This window comes from Myotis brandtii, unplaced genomic scaffold (assembly GCF_000412655.1).
Source record: "Myotis brandtii unplaced genomic scaffold, ASM41265v1 scaffold55, whole genome shotgun sequence".
Classification (NCBI taxonomy): Eukaryota; Metazoa; Chordata; class Mammalia; order Chiroptera; family Vespertilionidae; genus Myotis; species Myotis brandtii.
In genome coordinates, this window is record NW_005370042.1 from 3,088,704 (window position 1) to 3,095,696 (window position 6,993).

Below are 6,993 nucleotides of genomic sequence, written 5' to 3' on the forward strand. Positions count from 1 at the left end.
TCTCAGTGTCCCGGTAATTGCTGCAAGCACCTCTGAGGGAAAGCTGCCCTCAAGTTCCAAGTTCTGCCCGTTGCCAGACAGTCCAGTTTCTCCCCGTATGAGTCCTGGGTCCCCAGAGACTTCCCGAAACTGGAGTTCAGAGCAGTCAGGAGCTTGTGACTCCCTCCCGATTCAAAAAGACAGCCGAGTCCTCAGGTGCCAGCCCCTTTCTGAGCACTCGAGCCTCCGTACCTCTGCACTTTACTTCCGCAGCTCCTCTGAGTCTCAGTGTGCTTTTCTCTTTCCTTCTAGTTGTAGAATTTCCACTCAGCCAGCCTTCCTGTAGTTCTGTATGATGTACGTTTTGTCTTTTCATTGTATTTTTGAAGTTGTTGTGGGAGGCAGCAATTTCTGGTGTTTACCTATGCCGCCATCTTGGTTTCTCCCCCCCAACACCCTTTTTGGATAAAAACCCTCAGCAAAGTGGGAACAGAGGTATCATACCTCAACATAATAAAGGCCATATATGACAAACCTGCAGCCAACATCATACTCAATGGCCAAAAACTAAAACAATTTTCCCTAAGAACAGGAACAAGACAGGGATGTCTGCTTTCACCACTCTTATTCAACATAGTACTGGAAGTCCTAGCTACAGCGATCAGACTAGAAGAAGAAATAAAATGCATCCAAGTTGGAAAGGAGGAAGTAAAACTCTCATTATTTGCAGATGACATGATATTGTACATAGAAAACCCCAAAGACTCCACCAAAACACTACTAGATTTAATAAAGGAATTTGGGGATGTAGCAGGATACAAAATTAACACCCAGAAATCAATGGCATTTTTATACACCAATAACGAATTCACAGAAAGAGAAACTAAACAAACAATTCCATTTACCATTGCAACAACAAAAAAATTTAAGATACTTAGGAATAAATTTGACCAAGGAGGTGAAATACTTGTACTCAGAAAACTACAGCATGTTGGAAAAAGAGATAGAGAAAGAATTAAACAAGTGGAAGAATATACCATGTTCATGGATTAGTAGAGTTAACATAATTAAAATGTCCACACTACCCAAAGCAATCTACAGATTCAATGCAATCCTCACTAAAATACCAATGGTATATTTCACAGATTTAGAACAAATACTCCAAAAATTTATATGGACCCAAAAAAAGAACCTGCATAGCTGTAGAAATCTTGAGAAAGAAGAACAAAGTTGGAGGGATCACAATGCCAGATATCAAGTTATACTATAAAGCCAGTGTAATCAAAACATCCTGGTACTGGCACAAGAACAGGCATATAGATCAATGGAACAGAACAGAGACCCCAGAAATTAACCCAGGCCATTGCACTCAATTAATATTTGACAAAGGAGGCAAGACAGTCTCTTCAATAAATGGTGTTGAAAAAATTGAACAGATACATGCAAAAAAATGAAACTAGACCACCAACTTACACCATACACAAGAATAAACTCAAAATGGATAAAAAACTTAAATGTGTGAAACCATATAAATCTTAGAAGAACTATAGGCACCCAAATCTTAGACATCTCTCATAGCAATATGTTTACCAATTCATTTCCTAGGACAAAGAAAACTAAGGAGAAAATAAACAAATGGGACTACATCAAAATAAAAAATTTCTGTACAGAAAAAAACACAATCACCAAAATGAAAAGGTAGTCCACTGTATGGGAGAACATATTTGGCAATGATACATCTGATAAAGGTTTAATATCCAAAATATATAAGGAACTCATACAACTTAACAAAAGGAAGACAAACAATCCAATTAAAAAATGGGCAAGGAAATAGACACTTCTCCAAAGTGGACATACAGATGGCCAAAAGGCATATGAAAAAATCCTCAAAGTTACTGATCATCAGAGAGATGCAAATTAAGGAGGTATCACCTCACACCTGTCAGAATGGCTATCATCAACAAGTCAATTAGTGACATGTGCTGGAGAGGATGTAGAGAAAAGAGAACCCTAGTACACTGCTGTTGAGAATGCAGACTGGTGCAGCCATTATAGAAAACAGTATTGAGTTTCCTCAAAAATTAAATATGGAACTTCCATTTGACCCAGTGATCCCACTTCTAGAAATATGTCCTAAGAAAACTGAAATACCCATCAGAAAGAATGTATGCATCCCCTATGTTCATAGCAGCGCAACTTACAATAGCTAAGACCTGGAAATAGTACAAGTGTCCATCAGTAGATGAGTGGATAAAAAAGCTGTGGTGCATTTACACCAAGGAATACTATGCAGCAGTAAAAAAGAAGGATCTGTTACCCTCTGAGACAGCATGGAGGGATCTGGAGAGTATCATGCTAAGCAAAATAAACCAGTCAGAGAAAGAGAAGAATCACATGATCTCACTTATATGTGGGATCTAATTAACAAAGTAAACTGATGAACAAAATAGATCCAGAGACATGGAAGCATGGGACAGACTTTGGAATCTCAGAGGGAAGGTGGAGCTGGGTGGGTGTGTGGGAAGCGATCAACCAAAAAACTTGTATGCATCTATGCATAACCTATGGTCGCAGACAATAGGGTGATGAGGCCTGCGTTGGGATACGGGGGCTGAAAGGGGTCAATGGGGGCGGGGGGAAAGGGGAACATATGTAATACTTTCATCAATAAAGATTTATTTTTCTTTTAAAGAGAGACTTGGGTAGACTAACATTATGATAGTTTTTAGTGCCTCTAATATTATGAGCCATGTTGCTAGTACTGTTAGCAGCAGTAAAACAATAAATGAAAAGGGGGGGAAACATAGCTTGGCTGTGCCCTCTTGCCCAGGGGTCACGAGGACACACTTGTTGTAGTTGAAGTCGAGATGTCTAGACTGCACACTCTGTGTTCCCTCTCCCTCCTTCCAATATTAAGCATGTTCATCACTAGAACAGTTCTGATCTTGTACAATAGTCACACTTTGTTACCCTCTTCCACTAGTCCTTTCCAGAGCCTCTCTTGAAGTCCCAAGGTATTCCCTCCGCAGGAAATACCTACTGAAGAGAACAATAAAATGAGCACATTACATACTTGTCCGGATTTCCCAGTAAGCAAGCGTTCAGCAGCACTTCTCTAACCATTTCCACAGCACCATGAACCAATCTGCTAGGACCTAGGTGATTCAGCAGATTCGATACTGGCTGCTGGGATCACTAACCCAAGGACACATGCCCCCTCCTCCCGGGTCATGTTCCCATTAAAGAGGGATCCGGGTGCAATTCCCATTTTGGAGCTCTGACATGCTTTCTGCACCATGTCTGTTGCCAGTGGTGATCTATTCAATTAATTATAATCTGATAGCAGAGCAACGGTAGGCAGCAGAGGGTGAAGTCAGTCAAGCAAATCAATTCAATAGCATTTGTGCCGAGTCACTGTATTTGTCAGGGTCAACAAAGGAAAACAGAAACCTTTGTTAAGAATTTCAAATAGACAGAAAATTAGATGCATAGGTTATATAAAAAACGATGGGATCATTAACCCAGAAATAAGTCATTGCCACTCCGAGGCTAATGGGTGTTGTTTAGCCTGAACTCAGAGACTAGGGTCACATGGCAGAAGTCAGAATCAGTGGCTCAGCCATGAAGGGGACATGCTGTTGGTAGAGAGGCTGCCAGAGGAAGAGATAATGGCTTTTGGAATGATTTCACCAAAGACAAACACAGTCCCTGAACTCAGACCTATGGAAATGAGGTGGGAGAGCTTTGGGAGACACAATAGCAGAAAATAGAATGTAATGAAGAGACAACAGAGAGACAGTTTTCTATTTGCATTCATATTGTTTGTTCAAGCTATAGTTAATTGAATTGCACATTAAAATAAGTACAGCTGGCATAGACACGTTTAAGAACAAACTCAACTGGTGTCAAGAAACGGGCAATTGAAAGGGTGGGAATCAAAAGAAGTGAGGCTATTTCATGAGCATCCATCTCTTGCTGGTGTTCAGCATGGCCAGTGCCTCAGCCAGCAAGTTTGATGGAGTAGTGGAGAGCATCACAGAAAGAGGGGGCGTCAGTTGAATAGGATCAGTACCTACTATATTTCATTCATTCTTTTTTTCAAATATATTTTATTGATTTTTTTTTTTACAGAGAGGAAGGGAGAGGGATAGAGAGTTAGAAACATCAATGAGAGAGAAACATCGATCAGCTGCCTCCTGCACACCCCCTACTGGGGATGTGCCTGCAACCAAGGTACATGCCCTTGACTGGAATTGAACCCCGGGACCCTTCAGTCCGCAGGCCAACACTCTATCCACTGAGCCAAACTGGTCAGGGCTCATTCATTCTTGAAAGCTCTACAAGGCAGGGACATGTCTGCATTGACTCATCAGTGTAAAAGCAGTGTCTTGCTGAGTCAGTGCACAAACACTGGAAGTATTCAACAAATGTTTCTCAAATAAATGGATGTGAAAATACACGCACAGGTCTGCAAGGAGTCTGTTGGCAATTGACCACGTATCCATCACATCTGCTTCCCTGGTACGGTCTGGACCATTTGTGCTGACCTTCTTGTTCTTTGCCTTGCAAATAATTTCTACAGCACTCTGTAATTGTGTTGTTCAAAAAGCTCTAATCTACCGTTTAGTGTGCTTCAGAGCCTGATTAAAAGCCAAAAAGCAAAATCACCGAGGAAAATCCATTAATGGCTTTTAAATAGCTAAACCCCTTTCCAAAATATTGATGACACAAATTGCTTTTCTAAAGGGCAAAAATAAAAATTGTTCATGATTTACAGAGAGGCTAAGTTAAATTTTAAAATTGAGCAAAGCTGAAGGGAGCAAAGATAATATATTCTCTGTATAACTGGACATTTTTTACTTATTTTAAACATTAAGTGATTTAAAGTGTAGAAAAATTACTCATGGAACAGTAGTAAAGGGATCTTAGTAATGTTCATTTTATTCATTTTGAATAATAGGAATTAAAACTCTATCTCAGAGAATTATATTTAGGTTGACATTATAGTAATGATTTTAATTATGCCTAGTGAGGGCAAAAAAGGAAAAGGACACAGGCATACTTCATCAAACAGCAACATAACAGGAGGTACAGTGCTTGATCCTTCCCCTTATTCTCTGTTTTATAGCTGTTTATATTTTCTTTATTTCATTGTTTAAATTACAAAGGTATTACATGCTTTCAGTAACAAGTAAAACCATAGGGAGAAGTATTTTTAAAAAGCTAAGCATCTGTGCACAAAAACCTGGAAAAGCACTACTTTAATCCCTGTACCTATAACATTTATCAGATATAGGTATATGTAGATGTATATAGTTCTATATGTGTATATATTACATTGCTTTTGCAAAAATTGGATTATACCATATCTATTAACTTGAACTTTGCTTTTAAATTTTTACTTATGACTATATTGTAGGTATTCCTCCAGTTTAGTATATTTATATTTATATTCATATTCATATCCATATTTATTTTATATTTATATTCATATTTATATTTATATATTTAGTATATATGTATTTAAATTTTCAGATATATTTCACTTTAATTCATATGATTTCACCCATTGAACATAGGAAATCATAAGCACCTAGTGCTTGAAAGACATGATGGTTAGAACAAAACTACTTTTGCTTTATGTTATTTATTAGAAATCTAAAATAATAATCCTTTACAAATGTTTAATGCTCATAAGTAATTACTTGCAACATTTAACCATATTTACTATTCCAAACATGCAAATGTCTATCAGATAATATGAAAAGTTTTATTATTTTTCATTGTTATCCCAGGAAACACTATTAGGATAAATGTTTGGATCAATCAAAGCCCATCTCTTGCCAATTTCATTCCTAAATTCTCAATCATTTCATATTCTTTTCCCCTTGTTGCTCTGGTTTGAAGGAGTCTGCTGTGAGCTAAGAAACACTGAAAGAAGAAAATAAAAGAAAGGCAACAGCTAAATTATTTCACAGCACCAACCGTGACATGTTCTATAAAACTTGCCGCCTACACCTCAACTATACTGGCCAATTATGCCATTTCTGCAGAGACCTCAGTATAATAGCATTCATGGAAGAATTACAATGATAAAGTCTGAAAATGGAAGCCTTCTTTTATCTTTCCTGTCCTAGCTTCATAGCAGATGTTTTTAGCAAGCTCCATTTCCTTCCCCGACAATTCACAGGGGAATAAAACCATTTTTCCTCCCCCTCATCTGCAGGCACAGTATTTGAAATGCTGTTTGTCTATCTCTTCTGCATTCCAATACGTCTTTGAGCCTTAAGTAAGCCAGCATTAAGAAAGACATCTTCTTTCCGGAATTCATCTCTTACAGTGCTCAGGAATAGAGGTGGAGCAATAACAAAGCTTCAGACAGCGCTTAAATGGGATAGAAATCTACCTCATCTGTACTCTCACTGAGGAGGATGCGTGCTTTAAATGGACTCATCCTTTTCATCCTTTTATTTTTATTTTGTCTCGATGTGGAACATCTCTTGGACAGAGGTTCTACAAGGAAAAACGGGCAAACAGTCTGAGTCCAGCTCATCCAGTGTTGACGCCCATACACGTGCCCACATCAATTGTACTGTCTGATGAAATGGGGAGCGTCTTTAAAAGAAAATTCAGACCCAGCTCAACTGCATTTCACCTAGTAAAATATTCATTTAAAATATCAAAGTGAAATATGAAAGCCACTGTCAGCTATAAGCATCTTTGTAGAGTCAATTCTATAAACAACATTGTTCACAAATTATATAACATCCCTCCACTCACCTAGGAAATGAAAACAGCCAACTTTAGTTTAAAACTCTATGGAGTCATAATCTGAAAAGAGATTTATATAATCTATGAAGAGTCACAATCTGCAAATTCCTTGCTCCACTTTAAATAGATGGTTATGAAAAGCCATAAAGAGTCACAATCTGCAAATTCCTTGCTCCACTTTATTTTTTATTTTTATTTTTTTTTAATTTCTTTTTTTTAATTAAATCTTTATTGTTCAGGTTA

At 37.9% G+C, this 6,993-nt stretch overlaps 1 pseudogene; it reads right to left on the reverse strand.

The window, feature by feature from the left end:
* LOC102250664 overlaps nt 1–6,993 on the reverse strand; it is a 172,642-nt pseudogene that overhangs the window by 164,629 nt on the left and 1,020 nt on the right.